Consider the following 13,646-nt stretch of genomic DNA (forward strand, 5'->3'; position numbering starts at 1 on the left):
GCTATGCATTATAATAATCTTAATCACCTTTTCATTTACTATTGAATCTTTCCCAAAATGTCCAGTCTGGCGGGGGTGGTGATGGGTCAGGGGGCAGGATTCTGCAAAATATCAGCCAAATCTGTCAAGTCAAAAGTTATTAGCAATTCAATGTTCAGGTTTCCTATGGAACTTGATACTCAACTTAACTCTAGTGCATCGACCGCAGCGCTTGTTCTTCTTCTTGCTGATAGATTTTTATCCATCAGCTGTGATCTTTGGAGACCAAGGCTTGAGCCTCATTACTCCATCTTCTCGGGTTGAGTATGTAGTCGTGGGTTTGTATTCTTCTTGGTCTGTGTGGTATTGTCACAGTAGAGCTGGTTTCACAGGGTCTTCGCAGTGATGGGCCATGGGTAGCGGTTGAAGGGGTTTGCAGTGGTGGCAGTGAGTCTTCTGATCAGAGGGTTTGGGTTCTGCTCCAGTCCTTGGCAGAAGTTCTTACTCAGCTTCGCTAGATGTTCGTCCAACATCTCGATGTCCATGTCTCTGTTAAGGTCTGCTATCCTTGTGAAGATTGGAGCTCCAGACGATATCCGCAGGGCCTTGTTCTGGACTATCTGAAGACTCTTTCAGTGTCCGCTGCACTATTATATATACATATACATATGTATAACATTTTAATGTTAAGGTGAGTATTGGGGGACATGCAATAAACACCAAACTCTATGTGCATTATGCATTTAGTGATTCAAGCATACAACACTTTTATCACAGGCAAATTTGACAAATTAAAGATCTTTATTCATTCTTTTGTTCCCAAAATGCTTTTTGATTTTATGCAAAACAGGCTGGACCCTTCACTGGTGTTAGTTGTCCCCCTTCCCTTTCTCATATGGCTATTCTGAAAGAGCACAATAGGCATGTACCGGATTGTTCATCTTGGAATGATATCCTCTGATCAGAAATGATGGTTATTCGAGGTTTGAATAATGTGCTTTGCTGAGTAAGGCAAGTGCAGCATGCACTGTATATTATCTTATGTTATAATGCTTATATACTGTTCCAATCAACACCATAGTCATCTTATGGCACCAGTACCTTGTCCAGAAAAATGGTGTATTGTGCCCCAGCTGGAGAATTATGACTCATATGTATCATTTTCATTTTCATGTTTTTTTAAAAGCTGATTTTGCAAAAAAAACATCCCCGTAAGATATTAGTTTTTTTCTTTGGTTGCACAGCTGTCAGCAACGGGTGGCGTGGCTTTAGCAAATTCACACCTGACAACGTGACTCCTCCCGCCCACATAACAAGAGAAAGAGAGACACAGGAGTGAAAGAGAGGAAAGAAAGAAAGAAAGAAAGAAAGAAAGAAAGAAAGAAAGAAAGAAAGAAAGAAAGAAAGAAAGAAAGAAAGAAAGAAAGAAAGAAAAAGAAAGAAAGAAAGAAAGAAAGAAAGAAAGAAAGAAAGAAAGGCACCAGGTGCAGCTTGTGACCTTATAGAACAAAAATCATCAAAATCAGTGTCACGAGAAAACATCTACATTTATTGATGAGCAGGCTAATAGGTAACTCTCACTTCACAAATATAGCACCTTCAGAGACAAGACAAACAACATCAGCAAAGGTCAGCATCCCTTATGCTGCCGTGCTCAAAGGTCTATGACAGGAGCCTCAGGCCAAGGATGACTAACTCTCAGTGATGCACTGCTGTGAGGATAGACAGCAGAAATGCTAGGCAAACCCTCACCAAGCACAGGAACTGTATGCAATATATACGGGTTATCCCGAAATGATTATCAGAGGTTCAGAGAAATTGTTAAAAGAAGAAGTTCCAGAGTGCTATGAAAACAATGCACAGGGCGCAAACAGATAACGGTCTCCAAATGTATATTCAACCATCTAACTATCCCGGTAATGATATGATACGATATGATATGGCATTTGTAACGCACCTATGCACAAGTATTTCAAGGCGCGACGAGGCAGGGAGGGGGAACAAGGGGAGACAGACAACGATCCTACTAGGCCAGGTGTCATTCAGATCGCACAAGTGCAAGGGGGAGGGGAAGGGAAAAGTGCAAGGGGGAAGGGAGAGGGAAAGAGCAGTACACAGTTGGTAAAATACAAGATAAAAAAATAAGGGCCCGCTGGTTGCAAGTGCAAGGTAAGTGCAGACAAGTGCTGGGAAGGGGGGCTGTAGGTAAAAAGAGACAGTCCCGCAGTGCAGGGATTGCCAGGGAGGCAGTACAGGGGAGAGTGGCTGGGCCAAGGACCGAGACGGTGAGTAACCCAGTTGCAGATTCAGTGCAGTTTCAGTAATTAGCAGGGGAGAGGGGGAGAGAAAGCAGAAGCAAAGAGGAAGGTTTTGAGGTGCTTCCTGAACTGGAGATGGTTCTCCTCAAGTTTCAGGGAGGCAGGAAGGCTGTTCCAGAGGGAGGCCCCTGCTGCGGAGAGAGATCTACCCCCAACTGGTTGCTTGGAGAAGCGGCTGACCCTGAGGGAGTTGGAGGCGGATGAGCGAAGTGTTCGAGAAGGAAGATATTTAGGAAGAGAGAGTTAAAGGTATTTTGGCCCCCGGCCCCAGAAGGCCTTGTGGACAATGCAGAGGGTTTTGAACTTAATCCTCGCAGCCACTGGGAGCCAGTGTAGCGATTTCAGTCCTGGAGAGATACGGTCCCTGGGCTTGAGGCCAAGGACAAGTCTTGCAGTCCTGTTCTGGATGAGTTGCAGAGGGCGGAGAGTAGAAGCAGGCATATTTAGATAGAGGCTGTTACAGTAGTCAAGCTTCAAGAGAACCAGGGCTCTGGAGACAGTGAGCTTCTGGGGGAAGGAGAGGAATGGAAGGATACCTCTGAGGTGGTGCAGCTGTTAATGTGACTTCTTGGAGACGTCAGATATGTGAGGAGAGAAGGAGAGTGTGGATTCGAAGATGACCCCAAGGTTTTTTGCCTTGCAGGTAGGAGCAGGAAGAGGGCCGAGAGGCCGGCCAGAGAGCTGCAGGGAAGGAGGGAGTGGGTGTGCCAATGAGTAGAATCTCAGTCTTACTGGCATTAAGGCTGAGGTCATTGGCGGCACACCACTCTTGGATAGCAGACAGTCAGAGATGAGGGAAGAAGAGGAGGAGGCCGAGGGTAGCCTGAAAATGAGCTGGGTATCATCCGCATAGCACAGAAAGTTGGGGCAGAGAGCAGCGATGCGGTGGGCAAGGAGTGCCAGATACTGGTTGAACAGCCAGGGAGAGAGGTTAGATCCCTGGGGGACACCACAGGTAGAGAAAAAGATGTCAGAGAGGAAGGACCCCAGGTGGACCTGGGAGGGTCGATTGGAGAGAAAGGAGGTCAGCCACGGCAGAGCCTGACCAGTGATACCCAGGTTATCACGGAGACAGTTGAGCAGGATGGCATGGTTGACAGTATCAAAGGCAGAAGAGAGGGTTGCCAGACATTTGGTCGAAAAAAATTGGTCGACCAGACAAATGGTCGAACCAATTTGGTCGAAAACCAAATGGTCGAATTTTTTTTATTTTTTATTTTAACCCTTTTTTTTATTTTTTTGGGGGGGTCCCCCCCAACCCCCTTTTTTTCTCTAAAAACCCCTTTTTTTACTAAACGAAAACCCGAAAAATAAATATATAAATAAAAAAAAAATTCGACCATTTGGTTTTCGACCAAATTGCGTCGATCAAATTGCAGTCGACCAGTTTTTTTTCGACGAATTGACTGGACACCAGAAGAGAGATCGAGCAAAATGAGAACACACGGAGTGTTAGAGTCAAGGTTTTAGAGAAGCCTATTGACTTCCATCAATAAGCTACCAAACATAATCACCTAAGCCTCATTATTAACCAATCAGTGGTGGAGGGTGGACAATCCAGGAGCTGGGAGGTGAGTGACGCCCCCAAGCTCTGAATGCCTTGTGAGTTTGACAGAGAGAATCTCTCCTTCCCCCAGTGAATCCTTGGGAGTGATGGCATGAAAAAACGCACCCATTTTTTTACTGAATGAGAAAAAGGCTTCTTAAAATAAAATGCATACTCAGTGTAAGATCTTAAAAATCCAAGTCATTCTTTTAAAGGTCCCTACAACATCAAGTAGACTAACTCTTCCACAAATCCAAAAACATTGCCACTGTCCTACGTTGATTGCTGCCCCCCTTCGCTTACTTAATGCAACCCCTACCACTCCATTGCCACCCATCTGGTTCTCTTGTCCCTTCTGTCTTCAGCCTGCACCTCTCCCTGCCTGTCTTATATAGCCCCTATTAGCATTGGTATAGTCCTACCTAACACCCTCTATCCAACCCACCACAACATTCTTGTGACCTTAAACTTAAAATGGAACAACCAAAAACCGCTATATTGGATCCATCAATGTGTGGAAATACTTCTCTTTTCTCAAAGAACAGACATGCACAGCATCCTGACTGAAGAGCACAAGTAAACTAAGCATAATCTCTCAGTGCTTGAGAGTCCCAAATCTCTCACGCCGCCAACAAACTCTTATCTCCTTGTATCCCTTCCCACCCTACTAATGGCTGACTGGTTTTTACAAATCCCTTCCCACCGTCCCGTGCAGAAGCAATGACCACGCTATTTGTCTCCCCTGCCCTCTAGGAGCAACAACACTTCGTCCTGAGATAAATCTGTCTCCCCTCCTCTCTGACCAAGCTAGTTCCCTTTCTTTGAAGCTGAAACCTATCTGGTGCATATGACCTCTTCTCAAGGTAGGCACAAGCCCACTTGGTGATTGTATTGATCACGCTTCAGACCTCCTTTCTCGTGTTTCCAAGGCACCACACGGGCAAATAAATCACCGAAAATCTTGCTTTGGAGTATCTCTCATCCTCATATAATCCCATTAATCCCATACTCCCCTGCATCCTGAAGCTCCATCTGCTCAGTATCTGAAATGAATGCGTCTTAAACAATAACTGATTGTACCTGAAAGCATTGAGTCATTTTCTGTGCCCCCAAATAGCTGCCCACTGGTAATGTACCAACCATACGTGGGCCCGAATACCTTGCTTGTGCCGCTAATTTTGAAATACCTCGCCACATCCAGGCCAGGGCACCAAAGAAGGATGCCAGATCTTAAACATTTCTCCCTCGCACCTTGGGGCTCTGGTCAGTCTTGAGACTGGAGATGTTGATTAAAATCCTCCACTCTTCTCTTGCGTCCAGCCCTATCTGAAGAAGGAGGTGGGCAATTACTCACCAATAACTCCCATCAACTAGAAAAGCAATCCATGATGTGAAATGTCCACAGTCCTTCCTGTGGGTCCTTTATGTCTGCTGAGCTAAGAACCCTCCACCAACTTCAAAACCCTCAGATGCATCGCCTTCACTCCACTCCCAGGAGGGCTATCAGCCTGGGATCAGTATTCAATGCCAAACCATGCAATCATGAACAAGCATCTTCAGAATTCACTTGTGCTTGGGCATCGGTTTAACATAGACGCCACATACTGAACAGTTCAGTATGTGCCACCCCACACAGTGATACTGGCCCATCAATAAGAATGCATTCTAAAAATGCTGCTCTGTGTCCTTTGTCACATTGTCGACAACCAGCTCTCAGCAAACCACTATTATTATTCTCTGAAAAAAACCTGAATCCTATTCACACTGTCCAGATTCCTTCAACTGTAGCATGCTAAACATGATTCAGATGGCAGCCATATTGTCACCCCATTGTACTGGGAGATTAACTCCTCCCACCCTTTGACTCCCTGGTCCTGTGGTGTGACTGACGCTCCTGTCCCAGAGACAGTGGCAGGTGCTGACCAACCCTCCTCCACAGGACCATCACATTGCAAGCTCTGGTTAAGTCCCCTAAAAGGACGGCCTCCTTCTCCTCTCTCCATGGATCTCCGTGAAATAACCGAATGCAAAAGTCTGACTACCAAAAGTCACATTTTTTTATTTTCCATTTTCCCGCAAATATATATGTGGCGGGAGACCCCCCACAGCTGCCACACCGTACCCCTATACGTTATTATGAACTTTAACCCCCCCAAATATATATTGTGGAAATATCTGGGTCGGACCTTTGGGGTCGGACTTTTTGCATTCAGTAATTTCGTACAATCCCCTCTCCACATGTGTGCGTAATCTGCACTGCCCACAGCCCGCCAAATGGACTCATCACAAGGCTGAAAATGATTACCACAGAATCCAGCTCAATCCCCAGTGAGGTGAACTTGGTCACCGGCGGTCTGCTATTCCTGATGCCAAGGCTTTCTTAACCCATTTTCATAATCCTCAAAACCTCTCAATAGGTTCTGTCACTCCACCGACCCCCAACCCACATATACAACTTCCAGACTGTCCTGGACAAATGCCATGTTCTCTGTCTGTCCCCCTTCCATGGTCTGCCACAGAGAAGCAAACCACCCTTGACTTCACCGGTCCCTTGACACATGTCCTTCTGTCAGGGTAGCCTTTTTAATAAACCTTGTAATTTTACCAGATTAAGAACGCCTGCCCACAAACCCTTTGCTGGCCACTGCCCCTGTTGTCTCCTTGCCTCTGCCATGTCGCTGCCCGTCTATTTCCAGGTTCGGAACATTTGTTCGGAATTTATAGCATCTGTCAGTGCAGGGCCCTCTGTTGACAGCCCAGCAAGACCTCTTATGTGTGTACAAAGGCGATTCACCATGTCACAAACACCACCCCCTACCCACAGAAAAGGGGTAAAGCAGTAATAGGAGGCCACGCGGCAAATGTAACATTGATGCAGGCCTTGTGGGCGCCGTCCTCCTCGGGAGCCAGAGATAATTTCCATTTCCGTCGCTCCCGCCATCACTTATGCCCCTTTCTTCCTCAGCGAGGGACTAAAAGTCCTCATCACAACAAAGCCATGGCAGTCGCTTAACCTTCCCGGGCTTTTCCGGATTACACCAATATGCTCAAATAACACAATGCTACAATCTGGAAATCGTTCAAAAGACCCAAAATCTGTAAATGCCCACTCAGCAGCACTGTGGGCATTTACAGATGTTAATGTCACTGCAGTGGCCCAACTACATTACCTTCAGGGCCCACTTGTTGGACAATCCTGGCTACGCCTTGAAAACTCTGACATGTAATTACCTTTTGTCATGGGTATCAGGTGCCCACGAGCAAGCAACATGTCTTTCTACTTGGACTTGCATGTGCAGTGCACCTCTTAATTCGGCAGCTTTAACAAGTTCCCTGAAATCCCCTGCCCATATCTTGCCTTTTGATGGCACTATCAAATGAATGCCAAGAGATCTAGTCAAACACATGTGTAATATTTTTATATAGCGCTTCTTGGCTGGAGTGCTTCCTCTTATATGCACAGCAACAAAAGGAGTATTTCACCCAATGTATTCGTACACAACCAAAGGAAGAAAGGGCGAGTCACCGTTCATAGGCCTGGCCTGCAAGCTTTAAGCACCCACTGTAGTTCTAGCTCGTGTATGTCTACCTTTATCCGCACACTTCTCACTCCATCTATTCTCAGAAGGAAGCGCATTTGTACGATTTTCCTAGTCTCCTGCCACACTCTCATTCCTAGTTGTGTCTCTATTGCGCAAGCCCCCATTGAAGGCAACGCCCCCTCACGCCCCGCAAACCTTCCACCTTCCCTTCCCCAGCAAGAGCCACACCAGCCTATATGCCAAACCATAATCCCTTCAATGTCTGCACTCTCACTCGCCTGTCATTCCATAAACGTATTCCATTGATCAAACCATTACTGCTGACACTTACTGGCCTGTCTCTCAGTGTCCAATCATCACCATTGATGCCTCTTCCCCTAGGGGCTCTCCTACCCACCCTCCTTTCCATTTAGCTGTCACCTATTCCAGACTGTCTCACACCATTGCATGTCCTCTGCTGTGAACATCTCTGCTCTAGGGCGCCCTATTTCCACGTCCTTACTCCTTACACCCCTCTCATCTCTCCCTTGCACCAAAATATACCCTCTTTCACATTTCAGTGCTGGACTGCCCTTGTGGGTGGGACCAGACTGATATGCAAATTAATATTTCTTCTCTGTGAAGGAGCAGTGAACTAAAACATGGTTGTAGACCTTCATGAGTGGGATACATTCCATAGAGTATGTTATTTAAACCATGTCTTTCCTCAGTAGTGGGGATCCCACATCGTTGTAAGCCTGTCACTTTGCCTATCTTCTTGCCAAGTCATGAAGCCCTGCAGTCCTTTTTTCCTCGTCTCCCCCACTGCCGAAACATGTATTCCATCGCATGTATCAGTGTGTGTCCTCCTCTTGCGCTGCTGATGCTCCCCTTGAGTGATATTTGGGGGAGGTTGAATGAGTTTACATTAGTTGTGTGGTAATTTACTTTGTCTTTGTTTTCCTTGTGACCTTTTTCTTTAAATGGGCTTTACCCCCATAAGCACTCCTTTCCACCCCTCCACACCATTACCCCAGAATATATATATATATATATATATATATATATATATATATATATATATATATATATATATATATATATATTCAAAGAAAAAACATTAGTTGCAGAGATATTAAGGCGAGTAACACATTGTAAACAATCTTGAAATTCAAGGCAAAACTTTAGTTGCAGGGACGTTAAGGTGAGTAATACATTCTAAAATATAACCTTCAAATTCAAGGACAAACGTCATTTGTTGAGAGGTTAAGGTGAGAACTTAAAGCAACAAAACCCTGGAAATTAAGCTAAAGCTACCTTAACTTTGCGCCCCCTTTTCCGCAACCTATGACCAAAATGATGACATAACAGGTCACATCACTGATGACATCACTAACTACATTACAAAAATAGCTGTCATTAAACATGGCCTTCAGCCATGGTCAGTGAGCATGGTCAAATATATATTAATACATGAATGGGTACTAATCATGGTATTCAGTTATGGACCATGGTCACAAACTTCACCCATGTGCACTGTATATTTAAAACACTAACAGGCCACCAACCATAGCTTTTGGCCTTCACCAGTGGCTACAGCGTTCAACTGTGTCCACTGTATATTATATACACTGATCATGCACTAGCCATGGCTTCACCACAATACTGGCCACTGTCCACAGCCTTTGACTGTACCAGCGGTATATTCTAAGATTTTAATGGGCGCTAGCTATGGCCTTTAGCCATGGCCCCTGATTGAAGCTTTCAACGTTGCTCAATGTATATTTTAAAACAGTGATGGGCTACTAGGCATGGCTTTTAACCATGCACATTGGTGTGTTGGAATAGTAACGCACCACTAGCTATGACCTTTGGTGATGGCCAGTGACCCTAGACTTTATCATGGCTAAGTGCACTGCCTAAATTATTCAGCTAATCAAAGTTTTCAAGAGCTAATTTATAAATGACATTATGTCTAATGGCATTATTGATGTAATCAGTTATATTTAATGTAATTAGAGTTGTCACTGATGATGTAATTTGTAGTGTCATCAGTGTTCTGATACAAAATGTAATTAGTGATGTCATCAGTGATGTAATCTGTGATATCATCATTGTTGTCATAGGCTGTGCAACAGGAGGCGTGAAGTTAAGGTGACTTCAGCTGAATTTCAGGGGTTTTGTTGCATTAAGTTCTCACCTTAACATCCCTGCAACTAAAGGTTTTTCCTTGAATGTCAAAGGTTTTGTTACAATGTATTGCTCACCTTAAAATCCCTACAACTAACGTGTTTTCCTTGACTTTCAAGAGTTTTGTTATTCCATACATAATTAGTACCCGGCGAGAGACAATCAGAATGCAACAAGCATTCTGATTGGCTCTCGCCGGGTCATTAACCGGCCGCCTTGTCCTCGGCGGGGGGCGTGGCAGCCCCTCAGCCAATGAGGAGGCTCGAAGCGGGGCCATCCCCGCACCAAGCCTCCCCATGGCTGGAGGATTCCTTCGTCCCCCGTCGGGGACTCAGGTAAGATTTTATTTTTTTCCCAGCCTTTCCTCCCTCCTCCTTCATCCCTCCCCACCCCACTTACCTTCTATCCCGCGGTCTCCGGCGGGGAACGATGGAAACCTCCAGCCGTGCAGAAACTCGCTCCAAGCCTCCACACGGCTGGAGGCTTCCATCGGCCCCCGCCGGAGACAGCGGTACATTTTTTTGGGGGTTTTTTTTGTTGTCTTTTCTTCCTCACTCCCCACCCCCTCCCGACCCCACTTACCTTCTTTTTTTCTTCTGCTCTTGGAAGCGAACGCGCTGGGAACACTTCTGTTCCCAGCGCGTCCGCTCCCGATGGCGGCCATGGAAAGGGAAAACGGACTACGTTCCCTTTCCTTTTTCCTGTTCCGAAACTTTTTTCGGAACAGAAAAAAAAGCAATTAGTACCCCGGTCTAACAGGCCGGGATACTAATGGCAATAAGCCCCTCGATGGCAGGCCAATACCGCCCCAGGTAATGCCCCCGGGGGCATTACCTGGGGCGGTATTGGCCCGCCACCTCGTGGCTTATTGCCACAATAATGAACACCAGAAAAATAACCTTAGAGAGGAAATGTTTCCAGAAATATGCTGGCAAAGTATAAAAGGTGCTCATATTTAAAACCCAGCAGTCTGTAGTGAAATATTCCCTGGAAAACTAAATCCCAATACTAAACAAGTGTGTGTGTTCCTGTGAGTAAGCTCTGCACTGGGAACATAACACCCTGAGTAAAATCCTGGTAACCAAATACTTGAGCAAGCTTGCCTACCTAAAAAAAACAAAGGGGTTGTGTCCACACTCTGAAAAAAAGTTACACTCTTCACCCACATGTGTCCTTTACTTGTGCCCTGAAAAGCAGCCACAATCAGGGGAAAATAACTGCACCAGTGCCAGGATTGCAAACTCTCTTGCCACATCGTGGGCAAATATTCATGACTTGCTTGCACTCTTCTCATCAATTCCCCATCTCACCGCACGTCTAGCTTTCAACATAACTCTGCTTTATAAAGCTAACTTAAAAAGTAACATACCACAGTGTCAATCAAATATATAAATCCGTATAGAACTATGTTGGGCAAACAGTGTACAATTGTGGCATTATTTCCCCCATCTTGACTGTCAGACTACAAATACAAGGATGCACTTCATCAAAAGGTAAGAAATTGTCTCTGAGTGCAAAAACTTCAAGGACTGGCAGTATCACGTTTAAAAAAAAAATAATGCGGATGTGCTGTGTTATGAGATATTTAAAACTTTGAGAACTCACAATGTTTAAGGCAATGCGCAGTGAGATTAAATTATTTGCCATGGAGCACACAATTTGTTTAAGCAGTGTTCTCCAAGCGGTACACCCCTTTTCAGTGCCATCATTTTGGCATGGGCTGATTTGGCACGGGTATTCCGCCACAGCACCCTTTTCGGCGTGAAAGCCATTCTGGCGCCGTTATTTTGGTGCAAGAGATGTTTGGGGGTAGCTGAAATTGCAGCCATGTCAAAATTCCCTCATGCTAAATAAGATCACAGGACTGCATTGCAACACACTTCGCCACCTCCCACTTGCGTTGCTTTTCTTTTAATTAAATTAAATTAGTTACATAAAAAATAAAATATACAGCCTTGAACCCTGGTCTGCCAGAGTTCAAGCTCCAGCACTTAACCACTAGGCCACACTGTATTTGTATTTGATGAGGTATACATTTCATACTTAGCCTATAATTTTATATGTTCAATAATAAAAGGCTAGTTATGAAACTTGTGACAATACAAATAATAACATCATTGTAGCATAATGGTTAAGTGCTGTGCCTTGAACTCTTAAAGGCCACAGTTCTTGAATAGTAGCGCTCCACATAAATGTGATTTCTTTATTTCAGTTTTTCTGTTTTATAATGTTACTCAGGGATGTTGTAGTCCTCTTTTTGAATATATGTTCACATAACAGGGAATGTGTGGAGTGAGGGTGTGCATGTCATCTGAGAGGGTGTTCAGGACATGTGAGTGTGTTTGATGTGAGCATGTGTGTGTGTGTGTTTGTGTGAAGTTGTTTGTGAGGGATAGTTGCATTCAGTTTATAATGTTGCAGTAAACAAATGTGTATCATACAACAATGAGGATATCACAGATCACATCACTGATGACATCACTAATTACATTACAACAGTAACTGTCATTAAACATGGCCTTAAGCCATGGTCAGTGTGCATGGTCAAATATATTTTAATACATGAATTAATGTTTAATACGTGTTCAATTCTGCAACGACGGTGTAATACATGTCCCATCCTTTTTTATAATGTTGCAGTAAATAAATCTTTTTCATGTTTAATCCATATTACAAAATGCTAAATGCCTGTAGGTTCATGCCAATTGCGACCTCTCGCACCAAAACATCCTTGTGCCGAAAGGTACAAAATGCAATGTGCCTGCAGGTTCATGCTGTGTCAATTGCGCCTTCTCACGCCAAAACATCCTTGCGTCGAGAGGTCCCTGCTCCAACTTGCTGCATCTAACTAGGCACGCCCAAACAGAACCTGCAGCAAAACGGTCACACCATAACAGCGTGCACGTAACTGGTCATGCTGAAATGTCCTGTCTTGTGCTCCTAGCCCCTTGTTTTATGGCCAGTATCATGGTGACTCTAGTGATGCATTGCACAACCCCAACTAACCACATTTAAGCAGCACGGAAATCAGAAAAAAATAACCGGCTACAAGAATAACATATGCCCTGGTACTTTCTGCACCCATGGCAAAAATCAAAAGCTGGCACCCATGAATATACACTCAGTACTGCTTAGCTTCAAAGTAAGGAACGGGTAAGCCCCCTCAGGCTATGTTGCTGGAAGTGGTCTTGTAACTTTCCTTGATTTATAAGGCACATGTCCTGAGGGGGCCGGACCTTTCCTCAGTTTGAAGCTAAGAAGGGTCAGTTCTGGTTACTAACATGGATGGGAGACCTGGGTGACCAGTGGTATTTCATCCTCGATATAAAAATATGTTTTTTAAACGTATGTATAAAACATTGAAGGCTTTGAGAACTCCCAATGTTTTTAGTTAATGCCCGGTATGATTAAATTATTTGCTGAGGATTAGACACTTTGGTTAAGCAGCATGCTTCAAGCCCCTTGTTTTATGGCCGATCTCTTTATGACTGTTGTGATACATCGCATGACCCCAACTACCTGCATTTAAGCAGCACAGAAAAGCATAAACAATGATCGCTGCAAGAATAGCATATGCCCAGGTACTTTTGCACCCATAGCGAAAATCAAAAGCTGGCACCCATGAATATACAAACAGTAAGTGCCTAAATATTTTAAAGTGAAATACTCAAATGTAGTTCAATTGACTTTCTCCTTAGAAGAAAGTGTGCAAGACAAAATAGCATTGGAAGTTTAAAAAATATAATGAACACCAGAAAAATAACCTGCAGAATTCTTTTAATAAATATGCTGGCAAAGTATAAAAGGTGCTCACCTTATAAACCAGCAATGTGTAGTGAAATATTCCATGGAAAACAAAATCCCAATATGAAACAAGTGCTTGTGGTCTTGTGGGTAAGCGTCTGTACTGGGAGCATGACAACCTGATTAAAATCCTGGTATCCAAATACTTGAGCAAGCTTGCCAACCTAAAAAAACAAAGGAGTTGTGCCCGCAGTATGAAAAAAAGTTACGCTCTTCACCCACATGTGCCCTTTACTTGTGCTCTGAAAAGCAGCCACAATCAAGGGGAAATAACTGCACCAGTGTCCA

Source organism: Ambystoma mexicanum, chromosome 4p (assembly GCF_040938575.1).
Source record: "Ambystoma mexicanum isolate Mex_15411 chromosome 4p, UKY_AmexF1_1, whole genome shotgun sequence".
Taxonomy (NCBI): Eukaryota; Metazoa; Chordata; class Amphibia; order Caudata; family Ambystomatidae; genus Ambystoma; species Ambystoma mexicanum.